The following is a 13,534-nucleotide window of genomic DNA, read 5'->3' on the forward strand; positions in this document are numbered from 1 at the left end:
TTTGTTTTCTTCTTCTTCTAACATATAAGCTTATCTTTATCTTTACAAAGCTTCTCCCACAATGCTCCAGAATTTCTTTTGAATTAGTTGTTCTATCATGAGGCATAATTTTATTTTAGTTCAGAAAGTCAAACTTTGGCCACCATTGATTGGGATAACAATCTAGGATTCTGCCACTATCCTTCCATCCATGCCTGTTATATTTTCCTAGATCTTTTCCGTGCTTTCCTAGGCTGCTAATAAGGCTGTTACATGTTTTGCTGGCAATGATAGTTTGTTTTTAGACTTTTGATGTCTCTTTATACTGTGACTGTGCGATGCTCTTATTAGCATTTCTTTAATGGGTGCTGGTAAGGATTATGAACATTAGTTTTATCAATAGTGATGCACATCATTCACATATTTGCCCTTTATGCCCATGTGTTGTGTTAACAAATGCTGCTGCCCATAATTTTTTCCCAGATCTTTTTCGTGCTTTCCTAGGCTGCCAATAAGGCTGTTACGTGTTTTGCTAGCAATGATAGTTTGTTTTTAAATTTTGATGTCTCTCTACATACTGTGACTGTGCAATACCTTTATTAGCGTTTCTGTAATGGATGCTGGTAAGGATTATGAGCATTATTCAATCAGGATAAAATTGTTGCTGCTGCAACTTGACTACACCTACTGGAGAAAGCAGTTGAGAATATGATTGATTTGGTGACTGCCTTTATTTTTAACAAAACTGGTTTCCATTCTGTTCATGCAATGACTGTTTTGCTACTTAAATATGCATGGTGGGTTGAATGGGTTCCCTATCTGCCTTGTCAGATGAATTAACAATAAACTAAAACTGCTCAGTGTTTCACTGTGGAAGTCCATAGTGAAACACTGAGCAGTCTTCTTCTTTTTCTTTCTTCTTTTTCTGTTTTTATTTTTTTTGGTTTTTTTTTTTCGTTTTCCATGTCTATGGTTTTTTTTTTTTGCTTTTTTCTGTGGTTTTTTCTTTTGATGAACTTTTTTTGTTTAATTTAGTTTGTTAATGTTAATTATTTTTATTTAGTTATCAGATTTTCATGACACGGATCCCGGGTTTGACGGGTTAATCCAGTTTATTCAGTTTTTTTTTAATTTTTTTTATTAGTTTTTTTCTTCTTGTATGTTTTTTTTCTCTTTGCTTTTTCCTTTTTAATTAATCTTTTTTTAATTTTTTTCATTAATAATAAATCTTTTTATATTTAGTTATAACACTTTCATGACATGAATTTGAGGTTTGACAGGTTAACCTGATTTGGCGGGTTAACCCGGTTGATTCAGATTTTTTTATTTTTCCTCATCTTTTTTTTATTTAGTTTGTTAATATTAAATATTTTTTATTTAATTATCAGACTTTCATGACATAGATTTCAGGTTTGACGGGTTAACCCAATTTATTCAGATTTTTTTTATTTTTCTTCGTTAGTTTTTTTCTTCCTGTATGTTTTTTTTCTTTGCTTTTTTCCTTTTTAATTAATCTTCCTTTTTAATTTATTTCATTAATAATAAATTTTTTTTTTCTATTTAGTTATTACACTTTCATGACACGAATTCCAGGTTTGACACGTTAACCCGGTTGAATCGGATTTTTTTTCTTTTTCCTCATTAGTTTTGTTCTTTTGATTTCATCTTTTAATATTGTATGCAGTCCACAATGAAAAGGCTGAAGCCTTTAGTTTTTTTTTTTGCTTTTTTTTATTCCTTTCACTGTAGACTGCACAGTGCAGCCCACGGTGAAAAAAGGCTGATGCTTTTTTTTTCTTTTTAATTAATTTTTTTATTTAGTTTGTTGATATTAATTTTTTCTCTATTTATTTATCAGACTTTCATGACACGGATTTCAGGTTTCACGGGTTAACCCAGTTAATTTAGATTTGTTTCTTTCTTCATTAGTTTTTTTCTTCTTATAAGTTTTTTTTCTTGTGGATTGTTTCTTTTTATTTAATTTAGTTTATCAATATTAAAATTTTTTCTATTTAGTTATCGACCGATGCTTTTATTTTTTCTTTTTGTTTTTTTGCTGTTTTTATGCCTTTAACTATGGAGTGCACACTGGAGTCCACAGTGAAAAGGCTGATGCTTTTTTGTTTGTTTTTTTCCTTTTTAGTTAATTTTTTTCATTTAGTTTAGTTTGTTAATGTTCAATTTTTTTCTATTTAGTTATCAAACTTTCATGACACGGATCCCGGGTTTGACGAGTTACCTCGTCAATTTTTTTTCTATTTAGTTATCAAACTTTTACGACACGAATCCAAGGTTTGACGGGTTAACCTGGTTTGAAGGGTTAACCCTGTTAATTCAGATTTTTTTCTTTTTCTTCATTAATTTTTTACTTCATTTTGGTTTTTTTTCTTTGTTTTTTTTCTTTTTAATTAATCTATTTAATTATCACACTTTTATGACACGAACAGCCAGACCCACATCCAAGACTATTGGGTCTGGTATTGCAGTCAGACCCACTTAAACTTGGGTCATGCAAGTTTAATGTTATTATTAATATTATAAATATTTGTCTTGGGTCAGGCGTTGCAGCCACGCCCAAGACTCTTGGGTATACCTTTGCAAAAAGACCTAATACTTTTAGATCTTAATTTTTTTTGATATTTTTTATGCAAAAACCATTGACCCGCGGCATCGCGCGGGTCATGTAACTAGTTAATTTCTATAAGAGATGCCTTTATGATGGATGATTTCTGCACAATTGTGTTGTTTCATTTACATTTTCATTGAGTCACTTTCTACATGCAACCATTGATTTATTTGATTTTTATCTTGAGAGAATATATGACCTGAGTGCATTTGAGTAGTTAAGGCCAAATGATGAGTTTGGGATCAGCTGGTGACCTGAGTGCCATTCGTACCGTTCCACCACTGTTTACCTGTAGTAACCCCATTCAGCTCTTCTGCTTCTATTCCTCATAGCTCAGTTTGTTACAACACTTTTAGTCACTTATGTACTCGGATAGCAACCATGATTATTGATCTGAATGTTGTGTGCTCTAGCCTTTTCAATTGTTAAGACATCTTAATAGAAAGCTTCTCCATATGGTTGCACATTTTGACCTAAACACTGTAGATTTTTCTTTAACCATTTATACTAGGTTCTTTGTCTGCTCGGCTTCTTAGATTAGTTCAAGTAATCCTCACTTGACTTCTTGCATCATTCCTATAACAACCCGTGACATCTCGCAAGTAATTTACCTAGTCTATTAGATTGTGTTAAGTATTCTCTCTTAGAGTTGTGTTCCCAATCTGCTAGACGATATGGCATAATCAGTAGCAGTTTCTTGACCTTCTGCCATGGTCACTTTATCGTTTGAATGATGTACTCAGATAATTATGCACCTTAATGCTTTGAAATGGGGACAAGCCACTTTTATCCCACTAAACAGGTAAGGATAAAGTATCCGTGTGTAACTTATCTATATGGTTTTGATGTGGTACCTTTATTAAAAAAGTTGAAGTTTCTCCCAATTTTACCCCAGTATTTGCATAGGATAGTCCACCATGCTTGATCTAATTGAAATAGTATTGATCTAGTAGAAACATTGATTCAAGTTTTGCTGTTCATAATTTGTATACAAGTCTCCTCGTGTAACTTATCTATCCACATGGTTCTGATGTGGTCCCTTTATTAAAAAAGTTGAAGTTTTCTCCCAATTTTTCCCCACGACTAGCGCAGGTTAGTTCTCCACCGTGCTTGTTCTAACTGAAATAGGAGATCCAACAAAAACATTGGTTCGAGTCGAGTTGTTAATAATTTGTATGTTGGTCTACACAAGTGAAAACTGAGTAATTACTTATGCTATTTTGTTCCAGATGGTCATTTCTCAACATGTTTTGTTAATTGATTGTTGATGTTTTCATTAGCTTGGTGTGCAAATTTGGGTTGAAAGTTTTTGGCATGAGAAGCTTTGTAGTGATTGCTTTTGGAATCCAAGAATGGATAGTTGTGAGAGTTTTTATTTGATAATTGTGGTTGAGTGGTACCAACAATAAAAGTACGTTATAAAGTACCTGCATATACGTTTCTGGTGTGCACCCCCAACCACAATGCTACTAGGAAATTTATATGATCTGCGAAGCAAAACACTTTTTACTTGATGTGATATTTGTAAGTAACTTAAATTATTTGACTGGCATGTTCTTGAATGCTAGTGGAGCATTGTTTATACCCAAGGACTTGTCTATAAATGTGTGTGCTTTTTGAAAATTTGCATGAGCTAAATTGTTGATGAAGTTGATATGACTCCTGTAATGGTCTGCATGCATATATCGTTGATTATTCTTCTTATTCTCCTAAGTATTTACCTAAGCTGTAATCTGTTGAGATTTGGATGTGTCCACAAACTAATGGTTTGGACTGCATAACTGTGGATGGTTAGGATAAAAATCTTATATGTTATTTTTTACATGATGATTCTTATACATGTTTATGATGCCTTAACAAGTTACTAATGATCAGGTGATTAAGTAAGGAAGAAAGTTGATATGACGGGGGGTTTTTATGACTATCGATGCTCAAAGTTGAAGTTTATGGACATGAGTAATTACTTGTGTTATTTTGTTCTAGAAGGTTATTTCTCTACGTGTTTTGTTAATTGATTGCTGATGTTTTTATTAGCTTGGTGTGCAAATTTGGGTTGAAAGTTTTTGGTGTGAGAAGCTCTGTAGTTATTGCTTTTGGAATCCAAGGATGGATAGTTCTGAGAAAAAGTTTTAATTTGATAATTTTGGTTGATTGGTACCAACAATAAATGTAAGCTATAAAGTACCTGCATGTACGCTTCTGGTGTCCACCCCAACCACAATGCTACTAGGAAATTTATATGATTTGCGAAGTAAAACACTTTTTCTTTGATATGATATTTGTATGTAACTTAAATTATTTGACCGACATGTTCTTGAGGTAAGAACATGTTTATGATGCCTTATACATGATGATCCTTCTACATGTTTATGATGCCTTAACAAGTTACTAATGATCAGGTGATTAAGTAAGGAAGAAAGTCGTTATGACGGGGGGGCTTTTATGATTATCGATGCTCAAAGTTGAAGTTTATGAACATAATTATGTAGAACAAATCACATTGAGGTAAGAAATCTCATGATTGTGCAGTTTCCATCACAGACTAAAATGAGAAAACAGAGAGCTAGAGACTAATTTCACAACTAATCTGAAATAACAAAAACAAAATTTGGAAGCCCTAATATCCTTTGCTAAATCTGAGATGTTACATGGTTCTTAATTGTAGGGGAAGGAACTAAATGATGTTAACTCATTGGCTGAAGTCATAACACTAACTCTAAAGTGTGCTTTGAGTTGTTTTTAGAAACTTGATTTTAATATTTCACTATAAAAATATTTTTTTGACTAGCTGTTCTTCCAGGTGTTTCTGACAGGATGGATAGACTCAATGCTGAAGTCACAACACAACTCTGAACTGTGAATATGCTTTATTGTTTCTTTATGTGATAAATGACTAGTCTAAGCTTCAGTTTTTTGTTCTTGTCTTTTAATGTATTATTAAACTATTATGGCTTGTAATCAATGTTTTAAATTAATTTATCCTGTCTGATTTTCCAGCCGTTATCCTTGCTGAAATCCTAGAAGATGATGTTTTGGTCTTCCCCCACATGTACTCGATACTTACTGAGATAGGTCATGTTTACATGGTTCCACTTAAGCATTCATCTTTTCAAAAATGACATGCTCTGTTTTATTGGAACTTATAGGTATAAGAGGAGTTTGAAAGAGTTGCATAAAATGCTTCATTGGTGCAATGAGCATTTCAACAGTTCAGCCATGTAAACAAGGAGGCACTAGATCAACATGTAAATCTCACTAGGAAACAGGAGGAACTTCAGACACGGCAAGCTGAACTTGAGGCAAGTGACAAGGTACTACGGTACTGGATTTTAATGGTTAAATGTCTTCTGTTGTACTTATTGTTTTTAATGTGAGATTATGATTTATGTATCTTTACTTCAACGATAAACATAAGCCATAAAAAAATAGACTGAGCTTGAGCCTGATGTGAAAGACGTGCTAGAGAGAATTTCAGAACATATCCAAGCCAAGGTATCAAACTGTAGCAAAGAGAAAAATGCTAATTATTTTTTGGGGATAAAAAATGTTGAATGCTTTTATTTAACATGTGCTTTGCTTTCAGGATGATGCTATGCTAAAATGTAAGGTATCTCCTCAACTAAAATTTTCTACATATTACTACCTAAGCTATAATTTCAGCTGAAAGGGCCTCACTTTAGGTTTTTGTCCTCTACTGTCAATAAACTAATTTATACAGCTAACATGGTCGGTAATAATAAAACACAGTCTAGTAGATGGAGAATTTGCAAATAAGTAATTAAAACATCATTATTTAAGAATTATTTGTGTATTTTGTTACTTAAATTAATATGTTAGGGGATTTTATACCTTCTTTGATTTGACCTAGTGGAGGATTTGGGGGACCTGAATGGACACACATAGTCGAGTGAAATTTGATTTTTTGCAATTTATACAGGTTTCCTTACTCTTGTGGATATGAACTCTTCTACTTTCGTCGTAGATTCAAGGAAGCTTTTGTGGATTTCTAGGTTTTCTTTCCTTCACTTGTTGTTGGGTGATTTTTCGTTTTAGTCCAAGGAACCGGAACCATCTTGTTATGAGAAATAATTGATTTTTATTTTCCACATTAACTGGACACTTCGATGATAAGTTTTTTACCTTTTCCAGATGTTGTACTAGCTACAAATGTTCGGGATTTATTCAAGGTCTATAGCAGTAACTAGTAGATGCCCACCATTATACTAAAAACAAGACCCCTTTGAAAATTTCTAGTTTTATGATGAGCTGTCTTCAAGGTTTATGTGTAAATGTATGGATTAATTGAAATTAGATAAGTATGTTTTGCTACTTGGTATGAGTATGCAATTGAACTTCTTAACTCTATTGTTGCAAGTCCTCGTGCCTCTCTTGCCATTTCCTTTATATTCTGATTTTTTGATTTTAAATAAGTCATCTACTTCAGGAAGAAAATTATAGGCTGAATGCAGACTTCAAAGAGCGAAATGCCTACGTTGAGAGCTGCAGAGCTGAAATCGTTATTTTCTAGTCTCATGAAGGATTCAATAGTCATAAAGCATAGAGAAACAAGCTACAAGAAGCATGTATCCTTTTCTCTTTCTATTTTGGTCAGGCTTATTGAAAGGGCATAGTTTGACTAGACTTTTCTGCTTTTGTAGATCATGGTGAAAAAGAAAAGTGAACTTATTGTTGAATTTGATAAGCTAAGACCACAAGTGTTCTTATTCCTCTGTCGTTGGGTCCTATTTATAGGAAAAATCTCTTGTAGATGTCACTAATCAAATAGTGAGCTTAAAGCCACTGTGACCACGAAACAAGGTGAGGTGGGCACAGAGCTCATTGATCACTTAACACCACAGGAAAAACATGAACTATCCCAGCTGAACTAAGAAATAAAAGATCTTAAAGAGGAGCTTATTAAATTTAGAACAGATCGCATCGAGGTAAGATATCTCAACCTTGTGAGAAGCAACTGTACTTATCCTTAACAGGTATTTGTTCTGTTTCACATGAAGCTTTTGTGGCCTTCCAAGCTACTTCCATATTTATGATCTGCTTTCTGATAGGCCTCTTGCTTGCTGTCATGCATGCCTATATGCTAATGGGTGTATGGTAATACATTGCCCCAAAAGTTTCTGTATATTTGTTGCTAATTGAGGTGGGTGACTTTTTGGAAGAAAATAGTTTATTATCGTTTATTATTGCCACCTGTTGCACTAGAGGTGATAGATTGATGTTGCACTGATGTGTCTTGGCCTCAAACCCTAGAAAAATAATATTACTTGTCACTGAAAAATGAGTAAATAAAAAGAAACGAATTATTCCTCATGCTTTTACAATGTCTATCTGCTATTTGTGATTTATTAAGATACATTTTGAGTATTAACATTAGTTTTTGTTACTATGAAGGCAAAGGTGATGGTACAAATGCAGAATCTGGAGCACATGAAGAAGATTTTCTCATCCAGGATGAGATTTCTAAATCTTGTCTAGTGAACGTGTAGCGTGTAAGTCATTCTTTATGGAGATGCTGCATTTTGCAAGTATTGCAAAAGTTGCAAGTGCTCCATTATACATGCATCCCTTGTTATTGAATTGTTGATTATCTGTAGGAGGAAGAGACAATTTTGCATGAGAGAGACGGCTATAAACTGGAAGAGGGACGTCTTATACGTGAATTGAAAAGGATACGAGATGAGGATGATTCAAGTTTTAATAATTTTCAGATTTTAAATCATCAATATGCCCTTTTAAACCTTCTTGGGCAAGGAGGATTTAGTGAGGTTTACAAGGTCCGAACTTCGGCAAGTAGTTTCAATTGATAATAGAAAGTAGTTTCATTTGATAATAGAAACACTAACCTTTGCTTGTTTGATGAAAATTCTTATATACCATGACAAGAGTATAGATCATTCTGTTGCCAATATTGACAATTGTAAAAGCACATCCTTTTGCAGTGATTTGAAGTGAGAAATTTCCGGCAGGCTTATGATTTGGTCGAGCATAGGTATGTTCCATGTAAGCTACATGGTTTGAATATCTATGAGATTGAGGTAGTTTCTCAATGTCACCGTTTTAAGTTTGTATTCTAATGATTGTTGTTATTCAACAGGAAGGTGCAGGGCATCATGTTTTATCTGCTTTTGTTGAGATTGTGTTGATAATTCCGACAATCACATCCCGGTAATACTTCATAACCTACTTCTTTTTCTTTTCTGAGGTATGGAGTGTAAATAATGGTCCACATCTTATTACGAAAGAAGAAGGATCCTGAATTTTATATTTGTTTTCTTCTTCTTCTAACATATAAGCTTATCTTTATCTTTACAAAGCTTCTCCCACAATGCTCCAGAATTTCTTTTGAATTAGTTGTTCTATCATGAGGCATAATTTTATTTTAGTTCAGAAAGTCAAACTTTGGCCACCATTGATTGGGATAACAATCTAGGATTCTGCCACTATCCTTCCATCCATGCCTGTTATATTTTCCTAGATCTTTTCCGTGCTTTCCTAGGCTGCTAATAAGGCTGTTACATGTTTTGCTGGCAATGATAGTTTGTTTTTAGACTTTTGATGTCTCTTTATACTGTGACTGTGCGATGCTCTTATTAGCATTTCTTTAATGGGTGCTGGTAAGGATTATGAACATTAGTTTTATCAATAGTGATGCACATCATTCACATATTTGCCCTTTATGCCCATGTGTTGTGTTAACAAATGCTGCTGCCCATAATTTTTTCCCAGATCTTTTTCGTGCTTTCCTAGGCTGCCAATAAGGCTGTTACGTGTTTTGCTAGCAATGATAGTTTGTTTTTAAATTTTGATGTCTCTCTACATACTGTGACTGTGTAATACCTTTATTAGCGTTTCTGTAATGGATGCTGGTAAGGATTATGAGCATTATTCAATCAGGATAAAATTGTTGCTGCTGCAACTTGACTACACCTACTGGAGAAAGCAGTTGAGAATATGATTGATTTGGTGACTGCCTTTATTTTTAACAAAACTGGTTTCCATTCTGTTCATGCAATGACTGTTTTGCTACTTAAATATGCATGGTGGGTTGAATGGGTTCCCTATCTGCCTTGTCAGATGAATTAACAATAAACTAAAACTGCTCAGTGTTTCACTGTGGAAGTCCATAGTGAAACACTGAGCAGTCTTCTTCTCTTTCTTTCTTCTTTTTCTGTTTTTATTTTTTTTTCTGGTTTTTTTTCTTTTTCTTTTTTTTTCGTTTTCTATGTCTTTATGGTTTTTTATTTTTTGCTTTTTTCTGTGTTTTTTTCTTTGAATGAAATTTTTTTGTTTAATTTAGCTTGTTAATGTTAATTTTTTTATTTAGTTATCATATTTTTTAATAGTTCTTGCAATTTGTTACTGCCTACCTCACCTTTTGTTTTTATTTGTTAAATCATTGATCATATTAGATATATGACAATGTTACTTTTTAAGAACTCTTTCTTTTTTAAGTCTTGAAACAAACCTTTTTGCATGTACACTCGCATCTCTATGCCTTTCATCTTTTTTTCTTTACGTTCCTGATTTTTTTTTGTGTAGTTCTTTTTATGCCTTTTTTTCACATTATAATTGTCTTTTAATGCAAACTTAGTTGATTCACAATTTAAAAAGTTTCTCATGACATCGCGCGGGTAGCATAAATTTTATTCTATTATATATTATGGGCCGAATGGTTGTGGGTGTAAATCTTAGGCCATTATAAATTACAAAATAAACTAAAACTTATGGACATTTTTTACAAGAATCTAAAGTGTCATCTTCTTCTTAAAAAAATCGATCATCAAACTTTTTTCTCTTCAACTCGATCCTTTTGTGGTCAAATTGAAAGCCAGTTGCTTCTAATTTTTTAAGCAAGGGTAAAGCTGAAAGACAAGATACCAAACTAAAAAACAATAGAGAAACAAAGTGGTCGCTTCAAAATTAACCCATAAAGTTGACCTTAATCCTCTAACTTCACAACTTACCCATTTTCAGTTCATTTAGTTTTTCAAAAATTCTCATTTTATTAAAAACTTCATTTCTCTTTTTTTTTTTCAATCTCTATTTTGAGCTACGAGTGAGAAAGTTATTAGATTTTGATCGTAGAGAGAGAAAATTGGTTAACACCGATTCAAACTACTAAAGTTGTCGATCTTGGTGTAAATAGATTATATTTGATGAGAAAAGTTCTAATAGAGTTCTACTTCATCTTCAAATTGCTTGAGAGAGTAGATCTACCATAAAAAAGGTTTTGAGTTTCAAATTGATTTTTTTCATCTTTGGACCTTTTTAGGTTATTTAAAGGCATAAATGGGTTTATTTAGGTTTTTAGGGTGTTGCATACGTGAAAAATGGTTTAAAAAATAATTTTTAAGTGAAACACATCCTTGCTCGAACTTTCCAATAACCCTTTGCCCCTTAAAAAATAATAGTATTGAAGGCCCAAACATGTGGGCCTAACTTGGTAGGCCTGTACACCTAAGCTTTTTTTATTAAGGCTTAGACGTGCATGCTAGGCCACCTAGGCATGCACGTCTAAGCCCTTTTTTATACTTTGTTTTTTTCTTGATTTAATTTCACTTTTCAATGTTGGTTATTTATTTATTTATTTTGTTTTGCTTTTTATGAAGTTAAAATAGTCTCATATAAATGTCATGCTATTTTATTAGGGCTTGGTTTTATGAATATTTATTTTTGTTGTTGTTTTTGCTAGTTGTCCAACTGCCTTTGGACTTACCAAGTGAATTAAATCACATCGGGTTAATCCTTGTTTAGTTTAAATATTTTTCTATTAAAAAATACGTTAGCAACGTCTATCCATTTTTTGAACTAAAAAAAATGATTTGGCATGTGCTATGCTACCGGGACAACAATCTAAACACCACTGGAGTCTAACAACAAGGTTAATATGCTTATATATGCTATCTCCAACTAAAACTAAAGGGTGTGGGAAAAACACTGTTCCCCCGTACCCATAAAACATTATGGATTATAATAGTAATCCAAAGTGTTTTGTAGTTTTTTTTTTTAATGTTTTGGCCCTTTTTCTTGTTATTGATTTTTTTTATTTTTAATTTAGTCCTTATATTTTATGTTTATTAGGATTTAAAGTTGATAATTTATTTTAATTTAGCTTTTATTTAGTTATCACAGTATTGAAAAATATCCCAGCATTAAGCTGGTACTCAATTTTGTAAGATATTATTTGAATTCTTTATTTTTCTAAATATTAAGAGTCAAGTAACTAGAATTGAAGAATAGGAAAACGTTGAGATCTGAAAGGGAGAAATGAATAATTTAGTCATGCAAACTGAGGCAATGAGAAAGAAAAAAGAGAAAGAGAAAGAAAAGAAAAATAGGTTGTCGAAGCCATACATGATTTCCTATTGCCACATGCACCACCTTATAGGGAAGAGGACATCTCAACGATTTCAACGTCATCAAAGACACCACCAATTAAAGCACAAAGGACAACCTAAACGCTGCCTAAAGGTGACAAGTTTTTCTAACGTATACTTTCCTCCTTTCTCTCAATTAGTCCCTTAATTTTTTAAATCTTTTTGATATAATCATAGATTTTTTTTTTCAAGTTTGTTACTTTCCCTTATTCTTTCAGTTTAATCCTTTGTGAGCTTATTGTGGGCTCAAGTTCAACCATAATAAGTTATTGTGAGCTCAAGTTTCATCTATATATGAATGGGTAATCTAGCTAACCCAACTTCGTCATCAATAATAGAATTTTTTTATGGGCTCAAGTTCAACCATAATAGGTTACTTGAAACTCTAATGAGGCTACCAGGTTTCCCTTTGTAGTCTAATATATGAGAGTAAATTTCTCATTTAGTTGAGAATTGGTTATGCAAGCTTTAAGATCCTAGTCCCTTTAATGTCACCTTCCTCTTTTTAATCTTAGGATAAGGGTCCAAGTGTGTTCAACTTAGAAATTTTTTTTATATAGATTGTAGGTGTGTTCAAAGGGGGTACAATTCAAAAACATGCTCAAGACTAAGAAATGGTACAAAAAAGGTACAAGATATCAAAAGATTGAGAATGAATTTCTAAAAACAAGAAAAACATGGGATTAACCTTAATTCCTTAAAGGTATCTTATATTATTAGACATGTTATTATAAAGCATGCTCTAGTTAAGGAGTTATTGATACTTCAAGTACAAAATGATGATATAAAACCTTGATAAAAATGTACTTTTAAGTAATAAATCAAGAATCCTTGACATTGGCATACCCAAGGACCTCCCAAGGTAACATAGAACATTGATTAACTATTTCGGTCCAAAAATAGTTAATGACATCAACGGTCATGTTAGTGTCGGCATTTTTATGAATATTATTAGTTGACCACAAGATGGGCAACTAAGACACCAATGGAGGTCATTAGTGTCGGTAGTAGTCTTTCTAACGTGGGGAGAAGTAGTTAAAGGAAATAAATTGGATAATCCTCAAAAGGGGTTGGTGGTGGTATATTGAATTGCATATGACTTAAGTAGGTAGATGTGCTGTATAAATTTTCTTCCATGAATTGTTTGTATTTTAGTTATTTTTAATTATATGGAAAATTTATGTTTTGCAGGTCCCTTCCATTCTTGTCAGGAGTAGAATTTAGGTTCCTTCTCCCTTTTTGTATAAGTTAGGAACTTGGGGATTTTTCATGTAATTTTATTATGCAGTAAACATGTAACCTGAATAGAATAATATACTCCTTATATTATTTTGTTTTTGGAATATTAATGTATTAATCTATGCTTGGGAAATTATAGTGTACTAGCTTATGTTCAAAATGCTAAACTGTGTTGTGCTTGTATATGAAATTTCAGTGCTTGGATGGTTCTCTTAATTACTAACTTATGTATGTGATATGAGATGGAGATTGAGAATGAAGATTTGTCCTGAGTATATTCTCGAATGAATTAAAT

The 13,534-nt window shown here is 32.6% G+C and overlaps 1 long non-coding RNA gene across 3 annotated transcripts; it reads left to right on the plus strand.

The window, feature by feature from the left end:
• Nucleotides 1–4,649: 4,649 nt before the first annotated feature.
• On the plus strand, nt 4,650–13,372 carry LOC133671361 (uncharacterized). 3 transcript variants are annotated; one of them, XR_009834287.1, is made up of 4 exons: nt 4,650–8,112; nt 8,218–8,612; nt 8,718–8,788; nt 13,192–13,372. It is a non-coding gene; the product is annotated as an uncharacterized LOC133671361 (long non-coding RNA). The 3 variants fall into 3 exon arrangements; XR_009834289.1 differs by having other exon boundaries at nt 4,650–8,623; XR_009834288.1 differs by having other exon boundaries at nt 4,650–8,612.
• The last annotated feature ends 162 nt before the right edge of the window (nt 13,373–13,534 follow it).

Source organism: Populus nigra, chromosome 13, assembly GCF_951802175.1.
Source record: "Populus nigra chromosome 13, ddPopNigr1.1, whole genome shotgun sequence".
NCBI classification, from domain to species: Eukaryota; Viridiplantae; Streptophyta; class Magnoliopsida; order Malpighiales; family Salicaceae; genus Populus; species Populus nigra.